Below are 18,439 nucleotides of genomic sequence, written 5' to 3'. Positions count from 1 at the left end.
TTTGGGCTGCTTCTATATAAATATTTTAATAATTCTGTCTTATAGTCTTGTTCACCAAGTAAAAAATAAAAGCGTAAGTGAAAATTTAGGTCAGTTCTTGTCTAAGTTTCCCAAATATAAAAATAATATAGTTTTAAGTTAACTAGATTTTATTTCTGAACTGTAGTCATTTTTACCAGCCCCTCAATATAGATACACCCATATACCTGCTTTTTGCATAAATTTATCTTAGCTGTTACTTAGTTTAGTCAATCCATTAAATTTCTGTAGTAGTATAAAAATTTTGCTCCATATGCATGAGAGAAAATAGCAGAAAGAAAATAGAAATAAGAATTAAGTCCAAATGTTGCTTTTTCTACAGAAAAATATACAGGTTTTGTTTTTTTCCAAATATGTAACCATATGTGAACTTCATACTTACATAATTAAGGAATGAAAGAATTATAATGCAAACCCATTACTTGGCCTCCTTTGAATCTGGATTGCTAATATATCCAGACCATTTGGCAGTGAATCTCTTCCTCAGAGGAATTTTACACAGGAGCCTCTTGACATTTGCTAGGAATAAATCCAAAGTGAATATGGAAATGTTTGCAGAGGTTCCTGGCTTTCTTCATAAACTTGTTCTCAGTGAGTATTTGCATTTCCTTATTCTACTGCCTTTTAAACTTCCACTTAAAGCTCAATTTCTCACTTGAAAGGCGGAACACTGTTGGGAACACTCACTGGCTAAGACATTTCCCTGAAAACTTTTTCTTGTGTCTACATAGAGCTATAACAGACTGGTTTATGTTACATATTTAATCTATTGAGAAATTCAAATTTATCATTCTTTTAATTTTCTAATTGAGTTGTAATTGACATATAGCATTCTCTTCATTTTAGATATATAGCATAATGATTTGATATTTGCATATATTGCAAAATAACCTCTACAATCAGTTTAGTTAACACCCATCACCATACATAGTTATCATGTCTTTCTTGTGGTAAGAACTAAGATCTATTCTCTTAGCAACTTTGAAATATATAATACTATGTTATTAACTATAGCCACTATTCTTAGATTCCTAGGATTTACTTATTTTAAAGCTGGATGTTTGTCCTTTTGACCCCCTTTTACCCATTTTGCCTACCCCTACCTCCAACCTTTTTTAACCATCAGTGTATTCTATGTCTCAGCTTGTTTTTGTTTGTTTGTTTTGGTTTGGTTTTAGATTCCAAATATAAGTGATATCATATGGCATTTGCTTTTATTTGATTTATTTTACTTAGATAATGCCCTCAATGTTTCTCCCATGTTGTTACAAATAACAAAATCTCCTTTTTCTTTCTTCATTCATCTGTGAATACTTAGGTGGTTTCCATATCTGGCTATTTTAAATAATGCTGCAATAAACATGGCAGTGGGAGTGTAGATATCTTTTTGAGTCTGTATTTTCATTTTCTTCAGATTAGCCTTTTAATTTTATTCAAAACTTCAGTTTTTACTTCTATTACCAGCATTGGGAATTGATGTACTTAAAAAACTTTATTGAATTTATTGGGCTGACATTGGTTAATAAAATTATATTATACAATATCAGGTGTACAACTCTATAGGGAATTGGCATATTTTTAAACTCCCTTTACCCCTGAGAAGGATTTTTTTTACGTTTAGAATATGTAAAGGATTCTGGAGAAGTAGAACTAGGGAACAACAGAGCTTCATTGAGCTATGTATTCTGAATAACCTGTTTTTACTGTTTATTAAGTGACTTCTGTACTGTACCTTCCAATAAGTATGCCTTAAATTAGTACTAGAGCAAAATAATTATTTCATGTCCCAAAACTTTAATGTCCTTAGGGCAGAATTAGAACAGTTTAATATAAAATACGAAATGCCTAAGTTTTACTATATCAGTGATTAACTGTTTTGACCTTTGTTTCAAAGTTCATCCATGTTGTAGCATATATCAGAAATTCATTCTTTTTTATGGCTAATATACTGTTATATGCAGATGCCATATTTTATCATTCACTCATTTATGTACATTTGGTTTGTTTCTGCTTTTTGGCTATTGCGAATAGTGCTTTCGTAAATATTTGTGTACAAGTTGCTGTGTGATACCTGTTTTCAGTTCTTTTTACTGTATACCTAGGATTGGAATTGTTGCATCATTTAGTAACTCTATATTAACTTTTTTGAGGAATGGCCAAACTGTTTTCCAAAACAGCTACACTGTTTTACATTTACATTTCCTCTAGCAACATATGAATGATCCAATTTCTCCATATCCTGGCCAACATTAGTTATGTCCTTTTTTTGTTTTTTTAATTATGGCCATTCCAGTTGATATGAAGTGATATTTTACTGTATGGGTTTTTTTTTTTTTTTTTTTTTTAGATTTTATTTATTTAATTTTAGAGAGAGGAGAAGGGAGGGAGAAAGAGAAGGAGAGAAACATCAATGTGTGGTTGACTCTTGCGTGCCTTTCCCTGGGGACCTGGCCTGCAACCAGGCATGTGCCCTGAGTAGGGATTGTAGGAATTGAACTGGTGACCCTTTACTTCTCAAGCTGGCATTCAATCCACTGAGCCACAGCAGCCAAGGTGGGTTTGTTTGTTTTTTTTAAATCCTCAAGGACATGCTTATTGATGTTATAGAGAGGGGGAAGGGAGGGAGAAAGAGAGGGAGAGAAACATCAATGTGAAAGAGAAACATCATAGACAGTCTGACTAGGGACTGAACCTGCAATTTAGGCATGTGTTCTGACTGGGAATCGAACCTGTGGCCTTCCAGTTTGCAAGACAATGCCCAACCACTGGCCAGGGCTCATTGTGGTTTTGATTTGTGTATCTCTAGTGACTTAATGATGTTGAGCATTTTTTTTGTGTACTTAGTCATTTGTATATCTTCTTTGGAGAAGTAGCTTTCAAATCCTTTGCTGATTTTTAAATCTAGTTATTTTTCTTTTTATTGTTGAGTTGTAAGTGATCTGTAGAATAGCCAGCCCCTAATTAAATATATGACTTGCAATTATTTTCTTCCATTCATTGGGTTGTTTTTTTACTTTCTTGATTGTGTTTCTTGAAGTGCTTTTAATTTTGATGAATTAAAATTCATATTTTGTTCTTTTGTTTCTTGACTCTTACATGTTTTAATGCTCAGAGAAAAAGAAGTGAGGAGAAAAATACTGGCGGCCTTGACTATAAAGTCAAATAAAGTTCAGATCTGGGAGAAGTGCTTAAGATTCCCTGGGTACCAAATGCTAGCATCACAAACCTGTTACTCTGTTCTCTATTAATGTAATTTAATTTGATTTATTTTTCCAAACATTTTTATAGTAGTTATTATTTCAGTCACTTTTCTAAATACCAATGTTGTCATTTAATTGTCATAACAAATTTCATAAAGTAGGTATTTTTATGATTTCCATTTTGTAGAAGCAGAAACCGAAGTACAGAGATATTAAATATAACTTACTCAAGGACACATAGCTAGTAAGTGGTGGAACTAATAAAGAGTTATAACATATGTTTTTAAAGTTTCTATATCAGATATGTTGATATTAAGAGGTTAAGACTAATCCTTAATTTTAATCACAGAGACGGACATAGAAGATGTTGTATGGAAGCATGTTTAGAATGGGTTAGGGCTGGTTTGGAAAATTCTGCTGCAGTTTGGGTAAGCATCTAATGTCATTCCAGTATGTTTTTCAAGTGTTTTATCTCCGGGAATTCATTAAATAGACTTAATTTTCGTTATTTTAAATTATACTTGCCCACATAACTTTTACATATATTTTATGTACCTTCTTAGGAGAGATTAGAAATAGTTGCACACACCCATATCTAAGTGGTAATCATCAGCTAACTTAGTGTTATGTATGGAAGCTTTTATTATGGCCTACATGTTCTTTATATCTTTTGGACAACCCATTAAATCCATGAAAAGATATAATTTCATGAACCAAATATTTTACATTATAAAGAGGAGAAGGAAACTGATGATTCCTGCTATATGTGTAGTAATATGGGGCCTATCAACTGTTGAAACAAATCAGTTAGTAATTGCCTTTGCCTCGCTTCCAGGTAACCCCATAACTACATTTTCCCCCTTGAACCTTTGGTATTTAGAATTATAAGTATATTGTGTTTGCTTCCATATTTTTTCTGTGCTTGTATACAATGCAATGACATATATGTATTCACTTCTAAGGCATGTGCCCCATTCAAACATCCTTTAACTCAAAAGCACTGAGTATGCAGAAATATGAAAATATTCACAGAACATTGTTGTCAATATTGGTGATTTAAATTTTGAGCTCTAAGTTTCTTTAAAGTTTTTTAAAAGTATTTTAATTACAATGGACAATCAATATAATATTAGTTTCGGGTGTACAGCATAGTGGTTAGACACTTCTATAACTTACAAAGTGATCCCATGAGTCTAGTACCCACCTGACACCATACATAGATATTACCTGAGCTCTAAGTTTCATATTTAGGGTTCATATCAACGGAATTCCCAGAAGATGATGTAAGGCAGCTAATCTGTGGTATTTTGTTGTAGCAGCTTGGGCTAAAACAAATCTCTAGGAAAACGGGACTGTAATGTATATTCATTGTTATAAAAAAAAATCTTTTTCATGGGAAAAGGGACGAGAGCAGCAGGTTGCCTTTTTACTGTTGATTGTGTCCTTTGATGCACAGAAATTTTCGTGAGAAATGAATGACAAAAACAATCAGTAATAAAATAAATTGAAATTTTGCTTTATCTGGAATTTCTTGTTGATCTTTTAGAAATATGTAGCAAGATAACTTTCCATAAAAATTTGTTAAAGTATTTTCTGTAGATATGAAAGAAGAGAACGATAAAGAATTTCATTTGGTCTATCTGTCCTTGTTTTTCCTTTTTGAATTTCTCTTTTTGCACTATGTTGGAGTATCTCCTACTTAATGGTAGCTATATAGTCTCCAAAGGTAATATTTAAATTGTTCTTCATCATTCGCATTATCCTGTCCACAGGATAGTTAATTGGTCTATTCTGACATCTTTGACTTGTCATTAGAAGCCCACTAAACACATAACCATCACAGTTCCATTGTTTGAATTATTCTGGTATATAAGTGCCTATATGAATAATCTTCACACATTTATCTTTCTTTCCATAAAACCTCTTAAAAATTTCATTTATCATTGCCTTGTATTTATTTTGAGAATATATAATCTTTTTCTTCTTTATATTTTTTAACTTACATGCAATAAACTGCACATGTTTAAAGTGTATGGTTTGACACATATATGTAGCCGTGAAACCATCACCACCATGAAGATAATAACATATATTCACCACTTACCAAATTTCCTTGAGCTTTGTAATCCTTTCTTCCCACCCCTCCCCCATTTTTAGATAACTTATGGTTTTATTTCTGTCACTATTAATTTGCATTTTTCTAGAATTTTATTTAAATAAAACCATATATTATGCATTTTTTGGTACAATACAACTTCTTTCACGCAGCATAATTATTCTGAAATTCATTCTTGTTGGGTATATCATAAGTTCATTCCTTCTTATTGCCCAATAGTATTTTATTGTGTGGATATACTCCACTTTGTTTACCTGTGTATCTATTGATGATATTTAGGTTGCTTTCAGGTTTTGGCTATTACAAATAAAGTAGCTATTAACATTCATTACAACTATTTGTATGGGCATATGCTTTCTTTTCTCTTGCATTCATTTAGGAATGGAATCCTTGGGATCATATGGTAGGTGTGTGTGTTGAACCTTGGAAAACTGCCAAACTGTGTTTCAAAATGGTTGTACCATTTTGCATTTTCATCAGTAGTTTATAAGATAATTCTGTTTCTTCATATCCTTAACAATACTTGGTATGGGCACAATTTCTTATTTTAGCCATTCTGATAGTTGTATAATAGGGATATCTCATGTGGCTTTAATTTGCATTTCTCTAATGACTAATGATGCTTAGCATCTTTTCCTGTGTTTATTTGCCATCCATATATCTTCTTTGGTAAGGTGTACATTAATTTTTTACCTCTTTTTATATTGGCTTCTTTGTTTTTTTATTACTGAGTCTGAGAGTTCTTTATATATGCTGGATATAAGTCCTTTATCACGTATGTGAATTACAAATATTTTATCCTAATCTATGCCTTATTTTTACATCATCATCATTCTCTTTGGAAGTGGAGAATTTCTTAATTTTGATGAAATCTAGTTAATCCCTTTTTAAATTCATATACATGTTTTTTAAGATATGGAAGCTACCAGAAAAATCAGCTTATTTTACATTTATGTATGAAGGATGGGAAGAGCTAAAGTTTTTATGGTTAGGAAGGATGACCAATTGAAAAGACAAATTTCTTAGATACAGGTTAGAGTCAAAGGACATACTAAGTTTCTTTGAATCCAGATGACTTGAGAGACTCCTTTGTTACAAATAAACGCTTATAAGGGTAGTTTTAACATAGAAAATAGATAAGGAAAATTGTAGTTGTAACTTAGCACACTGCCTCTATATTGGACTTGTGGTTATTCTTATGAATGCTGTCTGTCAGGTCTTCTGACTCAGAATCTTCTGTCCCCTGTACCTGTAGGAGAAAGAGCCTAAATATTTCTTTTTATCTTTCTGAGGGTACTTTCACTAGCAATTACTAATTAGGAGGATCTGTGGTCTCAAAGATAAACCAGAAATTCCACTGATTACTAGCTCCTAGGAGAAAAGAACAAGGCTGAGAAACTTAAATATTTACAATGTGAAATAAAAAAGGGAAAATTTAACAAATCAAATGTTGATAATGAATGTTTTGTTTTTAAAACATATACTATAAATATGCATATAAATACATATATACTTACATATACTTAAATATTTATAAAGTACACACATATTTAATGCAGTTGTTAAAGCAGAGCTTGCTTTATCTTTTGAGATTTAAATAAATTTGTCTCATGTTCCTTATCAGATATGCTGTGGGAGTTTTCTGCAAAAATGTGATGGTTACTTCTTGGTCTGAGTTCCTACTCTGCTGTACTCAAGCTCCCATGGATGTTCTCTTGGCTTCTTGTCTGTCCAGATGTGGAATTTCACCTCTTTGCTACAGTTTATCCCACATCACTCACAAAAAGCATTCATGTGTATGAAGGGTCACCCCCCCAAAAAACTGGAATTATTTTCTGGAGGGCAGGCCCCTTGTAGTACAGGCTTCCCCAGCTAGGTGAGTGCTCTAAGAACCCATCTGTATCAGTGTACCAGCTGGTATTGTTGTGAGAGGCTGCGTTCGGCTTCAGTGGATTGTTTTTGAAGACTCTTTCAGCATGTTTGCCCATTTCCTGATGGGTAATTTACAAGTGCACCTACACTGTGCTGAGTGTTGAGCAAGTTTTGACCCAAAATGGCATGACTCCACTGCCCCACCCTCCCTGTTCACCCAATTACACCCCGAGTGACTTTTTTGTTTGTTTGTTTCTCTGGATGAAAAATGTCCTCAAAGGGAAATGTTTTGCCCATGTGGAGCAGGTGAAACAAAAAGCACAGATGCACTAAAAGGCATCAAAGTCGATGATTTCAAAAACTGTTTCGAACAGTGGAAAAAGCATCTTGATAGGTATATTGCACCAAATGAATACTAATTTAAAAGTGACAGAAATTTAAACATGTAAGAATAAATACATAGTTTTTTAATAAATGAATTCTATTTTTGGGGGGTCCCCCCTTGTATATATAGTAGATACTAAAAGATGTTTGGGTAGATCAAGTTGTGGGCAAGGGGGAGGGTTGTAGCATGGTGAACTATTTAAAATTAAATGCTTAATAACCATGTTCTTTTTCCACACACTCCCAGTTCTTGTCTTTTGCCATATTCATTCATATTCTCCCTCACTCCCTTCCTCCTTCTCCTTTCCTGTCTCTCCCTGCCTCTCTCCTATTCTTCATCCTGTCTGTTTATTTTGTTATCCACTATTTTCTTCTTTTTGCCTTTCAACTTGCCTTTATTTGCAAATTCAGGAGAGATTTAGGTATGTTCTTGATTCATTGTCTCATTTTTTAATTTTTTAATTACAGTTGACACACATTATTATATTGGGTTGGCCAAAAAGTCCATTACATTCTTTCCCATATAATGGCTCTAGTAGTGCTTAGTTGAATGAAACAATTTAGTTAGATTGTATTGTGACAGCTGTCATATCAGCGTGCATATAGAAAAAAAAACTTACCAAAATTGGTGAATTATCATGCAACCATTTTAATATTGAAGGTGAAAGAAAATATGCAACATTTTCACTGTATTATGTTTTCTTATTTTAAGAAAGATAAAAATGTGACTGAAACACAAAAAAAGATCTATGCAGTGTATGGAGAAGGTGTTGTGATTGATCAAACATGTCTAAAGTGGTTTGTGAAGTTTCTTGGTACTCCTGACATTTTGGCCAAATAATTCTTTGCTGTGGGGCTTTCTTTTTTTATTTTTATTTTATTTATTTATTTATCTTTGGTTTTTCAATTATAGTTGTCCCATTATTTTCCCCATTGCTCCCCCCCACCCAGCCCACCCCTTCTCCCACAATCATATCCCTCCCCATCGTCCATGTCCATGAGTCGTTTATACACGTTCCTTGACTAAAAACCCTTCCCTTACTTATCCCCATTCTCTCCCTCTCCCCTCCACCCTAATAACTGTTATTCTGCTCCTTGTTCTGTTTAGTTCATTTGTTTATGTTGTTCTTTAGTCTCCTGTATTAGGTGATATCATATGGTATTTTTCTTTCTTTGCCTGGCTTATTTCACTAAGCATAATTCTCTCTAGTTCCATCCATGTTGTCACAAATGGCAGGAGTTCCTTCTTTCTTTCTGCTGCATAGTATTCCATTGTGTAAATGTACCACAGTTTTTTGATCCACTCATCTGCAGGTGGGCACTTAGGCTGTTTCTGGCACTTAGCTATTGTAAACAGTGCTGCTATGAACATAGGGGTGCATAAGTTCTTTTGAATTAGGGTTTTAGGATTTTTTTGGTATAATCCTAGCAGTGGAATCGCTGGTTCAAAAGGCAGTTCCATTTTTAGTTTTTTTGAGGTAATACCATACTGTTTTCCATAGTGGCTGCACCAGTTTGCATTCCCACCAACAGTGCAGTAGGGTTCCCATTTCTCCACATCCTCGCCAGCACTTGTTGTTTGTTGATGATGGCCATTCTGACAGGCATAAAGTGGTATCTCATTGTGGTTTTTATTTGCATAAAGCCTAGGGCAAGAAGGAGGAAGGAAATCATCAAGATCAGAGCAGAATTAAATGACATAGAGACTAAACAAACAGTTCAAAAGATCAACAAGAGTAGAAGCTGGTTCTTTAAAAAAATAAACAAAATCGACAAGCCTTTAGCCAGGCTCATCAAGAAAAAAAGAGAGAAGACCCAAATAAACAAAATCAGAAATGAAAGAGGAGAAATCACGACTGATACCACAGAAATACAAAAGATTGTAAGAAATTACTACAAACAACTGTATGGCAAGAAATTTGACAACGTAGATGAAATGGACGTTTCTAGAAACATATAATCTTCCAAAACTGAATCAAGAAGAAGTAGAAAGTCTCAACAGACCAATAACAAAGAGTGAAATTGAAACAGTAATCAAAAATCTCCCGGCACACAAAAGCCCTGGACCAGGTGGCTTCACAGGCGAATTTTACAAAACATTTAGGGAAGAACTAACTCCTACCCTCTTCAAACTATTCCAAAAAATCCAAGAAGAGGGAAAAATCCCAAACTCTTTCTATGAAGCCAGTATTACCCTAATTCCAAAACCAGGTCAAGACACAACAAAGAAAGAAAACTACAGGACAATATCACTGATGAACATAGATGCTAAAATCCTTAACAAAATATTGGCAAACAGGATCCAGCAATACATTAAAAAGATCATACACCACGATCAAGTGGGATTCATCCCAGGGATGCAAGGATGGTTTAATATTCACCTGGGGCTTTCTTATGCATTGGAAGATGTTTAGCAACACCTCTAGTCTCTAGAAACCAATATCAAGAGATAATCAACAAACTAAAAAAAAAAATCCAACTCAATAAAATTGTTGGTGAAAATGAAAAATGTCTTTTATTTTATGGAAAAAAAACTAAATGGACTTTTTGACTAACTCAATATTAGTTTCAGCTGTACACCCCAGTGATTAGACATTACATAACTTACTGATTATCCTGATAAATCTTGCACCCATTGGACACCATACATAGGTATTAGAATATTATTGACTATATTCCCTCTGCTGTACTTTACATCTATGAGACTATTCTAAAACAACCAATTTATACTTATTAATCCCTTCACTTTTTTCACCCATACACCAGCTCCCCTCCCTTTGGCAACCATCAGTATGTTTTCTTTTTCTGTTCTTCTTGTTCATTTATTTTGTTTTTCAAATTCAATTGTTGATAGATATGTATTTGTTGACATTTTATTCATATTGTTGATCTCTTTTCTCTTTTTTTAGAAGATGACTTTAACATTTCTTATGGTTTGATGGTGATGAACTCTTTTTAGCCTTTTCTTGTCTGGGAAGCACTTTAACTGTCCTTCGATTCTAAATGATAGCTTTGCTGGGTAGAGTAATCTTGGTTGTAGGTCCTTGCTTTTCATTAATTTAATATTTCTTGCCAATCCCTTCTGGCCTGCAAAGTTTCTGTTGAGAAATCAGCTGGAAGTCTTACGGAAACTCTCTTGTAGGTAACTAACGGCTTTTCCCTGGCTGCTTTTGAGATTTCCTCTTTGGCATTTTAATTATGTTGTGTCTTGGTGTGGTCCTCTTTGGGTTCATCTTGTTTGGGACTCTATGCTTTCTGGACTTATGTGTCTGTTTCCTTCATTCAGGGAATTTTTGTCTCATCCTTTTAAAAAAATATGTTTTTAATTTCTTGCTTTCTCTCTTCTCTTGCTGGCACCTCCATGATGCGAATGTTGGTATGCTTGAAGTTGTCCCAGAGGCTCCTTACACTGTCCTCATTTTTTTTTTTTTGATTCTTTTTCTTCTCGCTATTCTGATTGGGTATTTTGTGGTTCCTTATATTCCAAATCACAGATTTTATTCTCTGCTTCATTTATGCTACTGTTGATTACCTATAAATTATTCTTCATTTCAGTTAGTGTTTCCTTCATTTCTGACTGGCCCTTTTTTATGCTGTTGAAGTTCTTACTAAGTTCACTGAGCATCCTTATAAACAGGGTTTTGCACTTTGTGTATAGCATTTTGCTAGTCTCCATTTTGTTTAGTTCTTTTTCTTCAGTTTTGTTCTGTTTTTTGTTTTTTAAAATTTGGGCCTTGTTTCTTTGTTGTCTCATTTTGGCAGCTTCCCTGTGTGTGTTTCTATATACTAGGTAGAGCTGCTACATCTGCTAGGCTTGGTAGAATGGCCTAATGTAGTAGATGTTCAGTAGGGCCAGTGGCACCACCTCCCCAATCACCCAAGCTGGGCACTTGAGGTGTGCCACCCCTTTTCCCCATCATGTGGGCTGTGTACACCCTCTAAATGTAGTTGAGTCTTGATTGCTGTTGGTATGTTCATTGGAGGGTTAAACCCCTAGGCTGATCAGCTACAAAGACTGGCTGCAACACCAGTAATCCCTCGCTATATCGCAGTTCACTTATCGCAGCCTCACTGTATTGCGGGATTTAAAAAAATATTATATTTAATTATTTATCACAGATTTTTCGCTACATCGTGGGATTTTGCGGTACTTTATACATATGTTGTTGAAGTTACATAGGTTTAAGAATATAGAAAAAATGTAAGGTTCCTACTTTGTGGGGGGGGGTGTCTGGAACGTAATACCCGTGATAAGTGAGGGAATAGTGTACTGACCTCTGACCACTGTGGAGGATCAGCTGTGCAGGGGCACACCCCACAGAGCAGGACTTACTTCACCTGGGCTCTCGTGTCCGCTGAGTGTGTTGTTTGTGAAGGTGGTTGGATGGTGGTGCTTTGATATTGTGTGAACCTGTCCGCTGGGTATGCTGGCTCTGGGGCCTTCTAGGAGGGCATGCCAAGATAGCTGCCACCTATGTTCTACCCAGGACCAGCTGGTATGAGCTAAAAAGTGGTCTGCAGATGGCTGCTACTTGTGCTGGGCTTGGAGGTGCTCAGATGAGGCCAAGCTGTGAATTCAGGCTGACTGCTGCTAATGTCAAGTGTAGGGCCACTTAGTGATGGCATGCATTTACCTATGCCATCATCTTGACCAGAAGTGCCAGATTCACTCTTTTATATACTGCATTTTGCTTAAGGAATTTTTCTAAACACTGGCAGAACCCTTAATGGCAGCTGGTTAAAAAAGCGAAAAAATTTATTTCTGCTACATAAACACATGTTTAATAATGGTGCCCATTTTTAGATATTATTCTGGAACACTTTTTTGTACATGACATTAATTTTTGGATCTTTTATGTCAGTACCACTTATAAATATAATTCACTTAACTATTACTCTTACTGAACATTTAGGCTATGATGGTTATATTTTAGTGAGTATCTTTGAGCATTTTAGCCTTTTGAATATGTGATAATTTTTATTTAATTCCTAGAAGTGAGTTTTGGGTCAAAAGGCAAAGCCAAATTAGTCTCCACTAACAGTCTATGAAACTATCTCATACTCTCAACAGTCCTAGGTATTATATTATCATTGTCTTTTTATCATTTATTTTTGCCAAGATGATAGCATAAAGTGGTGTCTTGTGATTGTTTCAGTTGCCTTTTTATTAAAATTATTTATTCTTGCTGTATGTAGTAGTAGTAGTAGTAGTAGTAGGCAGCCGTCCGTCTCGAGAGACGATGGTGTAGCTTCTTAAGAGTCTATCTGCACCACCGAGAATGGCTGTGCAGTCCGACTCGGGAGTGACACGGTATCTGTCTCCTCCCGTGTTGAATCGACATCTTACGATGATGCTGGAGTGTCCTCTCCAGTGGAGCTGAAGCTACAGAGCCTGGGCAGGGTGATATGGAGGGTCTGTTGTTGCCCATGCAGCAGACCCCCCCCCTCTCTTCGCAGCTGAAGGATCCAAGGGAAAGACGGAGTCAATACAGCTTGGCTTCAGGTGCGCTGCAGGAGTTGCCGGTGTTGACTACAACGTCAAACCGCCTTAGGGACTCCGGCTCCGGATTTTCTGTCGGGGTTTACTCCCTTAGCCTTTCCCCTGAAGAGGTATGCTGCAAGGCAGCGGAGGTTTTTTGGAATCAGAGTTTTCCTTCTCTGATGTGCCCTGACTGGAAGATCGAACCAGCGACACTTAGCTCGCAGGCCGACGCTCAATCCACTGAGCCAAACCAGCCAGGGTTTTGCTGTATGTAACCATAAATTTAATATAGACACTAATGGTGTGCATTAAAAGATATTGGTCATAATGCTTAATAAGAAGATCTACTGATTTTGATCATCTAAAATGATTAATATAAATGTTTTATTTTAAGACAAATTGTTGTTTTCCCTTAACTCTTCTATTTCTTTTGACTGATTTTGAAGTATGCATTAATAGATAAGATTATGGTTATGACCCTGGCTGGTTTGGCTCAGTGGATTGAGCGTCGGCCTGCGAGCTAAGTGTCGCTGGTTCGATCTTCCAGTCAGGGCACATCAGAGAAGGAAAACTCTGACTCCAAAAAACCTCCGCTGCCTTGCGGCATACCTCTTCAGGGGAAAGGCTAAGGGAGTAAACCCCGACAGAAAATCCGGAGCCGGAGTCCCTAAGGCGGTTTGACGTTGTAGTCAACACCGACAACTCCTGCGGCGCACCTGAAGCCAAGCTGTATTGACTCCGTCTTTCCCTTGGACCCTTCAGCTGCGAAGAGAGGGGGGGTCTGCTGCATGGGCAACAGCAGACCCTCCATATCACCCTGCCCAGGCTCTGTAGCTTCAGCTTCACTGGAGAGGACACTCCAGCATCATCGCAAGATGTCGATTCAACACGGGAGGAGACAGATACCGTGTCACTCCCGAGTCGGACTGCACAGCCATTCTCGGAGGTGCAGATAGACTCTTAAGAAGCTACACCATCGTCTCTCGAGATGGACGGCTGCCGCCGCCGCCGCCGACGATGGTTATGATAAAGATGGTAGACATTCTGTTCTTTTTTTGTTAAATCACATAACTTTTAAAAATATTTCTGTGGAATTCAATTTTATTTTCAATAGGATTTCATCTTCATAATGACAGTACATATAGTTTACAATATTCAACTTTTAAAGAACATAGTAAGAATCTGCTTTAGAAAGCTAGTTAGAGATTTGGAGGGCCTCACCCTCTACTTAAAAATTCTGATAGGCTTCAGAGGACCAGATCATACTTGTATTCTTAAAATATTTTGAAGCCAACCTCAAATATTACTGAGTTTTTACCATTTGAAATTAAAATTCTTTTAACTTTATAATACTGATTTACTCTAAATTATAGTTTATAACTAATGTTTTAAGAAAATTAAAGGAAAGCAAGAGATAAAAGAGGCTATTTATTTCTCCTTACTCAATATGGTGTACAATGTCTATTTCTCTCTCATAAGTTCTGTCTTTGTATTTTTTAAAGAATAAATACTGTTGACATTCTTTGTACTTATTAAAATACACTGATAATCCTTACCATTGGTGTGGCAATTTAGAGTTTTCAAAAGTTATTTAAGTTTTATCTCATTCGCTTCTCAGGAAAACCTTTTAGGCAATATTGTTGTCAGTGTGTTGGAGTAATACTGACTTGTTTGTATTACTTAGGACAGTGAACATTAATAACACATTTTTGGTGACAAAAAGAGAAGTTTTAGGATGTATTGTTTCTTAATATAATTAATAATATTGAATATACTTTTTATAACTAACTTAAGAAAGATTAATTAGTTATAAAATCTGGTTTTGATTTTATGATGTAATGTATAGACACACCTAATGGTTATGTCAGATTTATAGACAGATTCATATAGTAGTATAAAAATCTGTTTATGTGGCATGAAAGGATATCATCAACTTTTAAATGATTAATAAGCTTAGAGCATCTGGTCCTTTGGATCATTAATGACTTTGCAGGCAGACAAAATGTTAAGATCCATATGGCAATGATTTGTGTATACATTATAGAATATATATAAAAAAGTAGAGATTTGTGTTCTAGCAGGAATTAAATCTACTTTTCCCAAATGGGTGCTGTTTTTCCCATCTGCCTTGTTCAGAAATATTTTAAGTATGTATATTCTCTAAGTGTGGATAAGATTCATTGAGACAATTAAGTTGAAGAAAAAATATAAATATTTGGATATATTGTAACTATAAATTTAACTGTAAATATTCAGTTTCACTTCTTAATGTAATTTTTTGGTTTACAGAAATCTGGGTACTTTTACCAGTTTATTATATAGTATTCTATCTTTTTAAGTATAAATGGATTATAGTTGTAATATATTTATATGCTTTAGGAGTTTATTGCTTTTTTAGTCAACAATATGTTTTTGAAATTTATTTTTAGTGTATGTTGACCCATTTCATTCATTGTGTTTATTTTTTAAATTATATTTTATTGATTATGCTATTACAGGTGTCCCAATTTTCCCCCCTTTTGCCCCACTCTATCTGGCTCCCAATCTGTTCCTTCAGATAATCCCTACATCATGGTCTACCCATGACTATTCTGTAACTACCAATTTGTATTATACTTCTTAATCCCTTCACATTTTTTTCCATCCCCCTGATTCCCCTCCCATCTGGCAACCATCCAAATATTCTCTGTATCTATGATTTTGTTTCTGTTCTGCTTATTTATTTTGTTTTTTAAATTCAGTTTTTGATAGCTGTGTATTTGTTGCCACTTTATTCATATTTTTTATCTTTTTTTTGTAAAGATGACGCTTTAACATTTCATATGATACAGGTTTGATGGTAATGAACTCCTTCAGCTTTTTCTTGTCTCAGAAGCTCTTTAACTGTCCTTCAATTCTAAATGATAGCTTTGCTAGGTAGAGTAATCTTGGTTGTAGGTCCTTGCTTTTCATCAGTTTGAATATTTCTTGCCAATCCTTCTGGCCTGCAAAGTTTCTGCTGGGAAATCAGCTGGAAGTCTTACAGAAACTCCCTTGTAGGTAACTAACAGCTTTTCCCTGGCTGCTTTTGAGATTTCCTCTTTTGTCTTTAACCTTTGGCATTTTAATTATGATGTGTCTTGGTGTGATCCTCTTTGTGTACAGCTTATTTGGGACTCTCTGTGCTAATATATTACAATACTGATAATGAAAATAATTTTTAAAAGTTACGATAATTTTTTATAAATTTGGAAAACATCTTGAATACAAATGGGAAAATGAGCCAAATCTATTCAGATGAAAGACATATTTTTAAAAATTTGTATTGACGAGAGTTTCCTAATTAAATTTCATTATTGATAAAGTTGTTATATAACTATGTAAGACTTTTGCACCTGCAAAATTTCATGTTTAGTCATCTGCCTATTTTGCTCTCTTTTTATCTGCTTAAAAATGAACTATACATATTTAAATTTTTTTACCTATAAAAGAATTAATTATTAAAGAATAATTCATGTAATTAGGGCACAAAGCTTGTGATATCAGGACTTTACATTGGTGTGACTTGCTTTAATTTATATTGTTAGGCTAGCATTCTGTCTAAAAGGAAGGTCCACCAGTTTTCAAGCTACATAGAAATTTAAATGAATTAATCTTTTGATGGACACTTGGGTTGCTTCTATCTTTTTGCTATGCTGAAGACCTGCTTTCAGTTCTTTTGGCTATATACCAGTAAGTGGAATTGCTAGATGATTTGATAATTCTATTTCTAATTTTTAAAGGAACTGTCATAGTTTTCCATAGTGCTTGTACCATTTTACATTCCCATCAACAGTGAACAAGTGGTCCAGTTTCTTCACATCCTTTCCAACACTTCTTTTCTTTACTTTTTTTTTTTTGATAGTAGTCAACCAAATGATTGTGAGATGTTATCTCATTGTGGTTTTGATTTGAATTTCACTAATGAATAGTGATGTTGAGCATTTTTTCATGTGCTTATTTGTATATCTTTCTTGGAGAAATGTCTGTTTAAGTCCTCTGCCCATATTTCATTAGAGTTTTTATTTATTACTTTTATTTATTATTGTAGGTGTTCCTTATGTTATATTAATGTCTTATCAGGTAAATGCAGATATTTTCTCCTGTTCTGTGGGCTATGTTTTCATGGTTAATGTGGCCTTTGGTATTGTAGTTTTAAATTTTGATATAGTACCATTTATCTATTTTTTTCTTATATTGTCTGTCATATCCAAGAAATCATAGCCAAATCCATTTCCATGAAGCTTTTGCCCTATGTTTTTTCTGAAAGGTTTATTGTTTGTTTTCATGTTTAGGTTTTTGATTCATTTTGAGTGAATTTTACTTAAATTTTTCATTTAAATGTATTTAGGCAGTGTTCAAGGACTTTAAAGGAAGTTTGAAAAAACATGGTTGTATCAAAATATGAAGGGTCAAATTTTAAGCTCTGTTTTCTCTGACTGTTAAGTATGTATATAATTATACAGGTGATTCAGTTTGTCTAATTTTTTAGTTTTATATTTATTTTTATAAGTTACAGTTTTGATATATAATATATACAAATGAAGAAGTGAAGATATAGAAGCACATATTTATATTCATGATTCTAAAGCAGTGATTTTTGAGTAAGTGCTTTATTCTTTCCTGCTGTATTTGAATATGGTACAAGAAAGATGGTCTTAATGTCATTCCAGATATGTTTTTTACATGCCTTATTTTAAAGTGACTATTAGTGAAGTTTGAATCAGCCTAAATTCAGGGCTTTTTTTTTTTTTGTGAAGGAATGTTTGCTTTCAAATTGAAATGTGTTTCAGAAATTGTAAGTAATCAACTATTGGTGTATCTTAAGGTTATGAGGTGAATAATTGGTGATGATGGTGAAAAAGCCTGTACATTATATACTCTCTCAACGTGTGTTTAAATTAGCACCAGTGTTGTAATAGTTTTATTTTCACTGAATGACTTCTCAGACAATATATATTTCTGTAGGCAAAAGGGAATATAAGTTGTGTAAGAAAGTAAATCCAAGGAAGCAACCCAGCTTTGGTATCCCAACAATTAGGAGTGAGGTTTTTATAAGTGAGCGTTATGACAACTGGGACCGTACTACTGTGAAATTCTCACACACAATAAATCTGCTAGAATTTTAGTGTCAGGAATGGGTAATAACATACCTTTATTTTGTCTGATTTTTAAAATAGCATATGTATGTTTTGTCACTAATATTTTAAGACATTCTAAAATTATATCTTTTATGTTAAAGGCAATTTGTGTAGTTAAAATATCATTCAATTTTGCTAATATTGATAAATTGGAAATAGGCCATAAGAAATTTTTTAACATTACAGC

General features: G+C 34.4%; 1 protein-coding gene across 1 annotated transcript in view; it reads left to right on the top strand.

The window, feature by feature from the left end:
• Window positions 1-18,439, top strand: part of DTWD2 (DTW motif tRNA-uridine aminocarboxypropyltransferase 2) — an 84,271-nt gene that overhangs the window by 40,099 nt on the left and 25,733 nt on the right. The window lies entirely within an intron of this gene.

Source organism: Furipterus horrens, unplaced genomic scaffold, assembly GCF_987537825.1.
Source record: "Furipterus horrens unplaced genomic scaffold, mFurHor1.1.pri manual_scaffold_5, whole genome shotgun sequence".
NCBI lineage: Eukaryota > Metazoa > Chordata > Mammalia > Chiroptera > Furipteridae > Furipterus > Furipterus horrens.
This window is presented reverse-complemented; position numbering and strand designations above follow the sequence as displayed.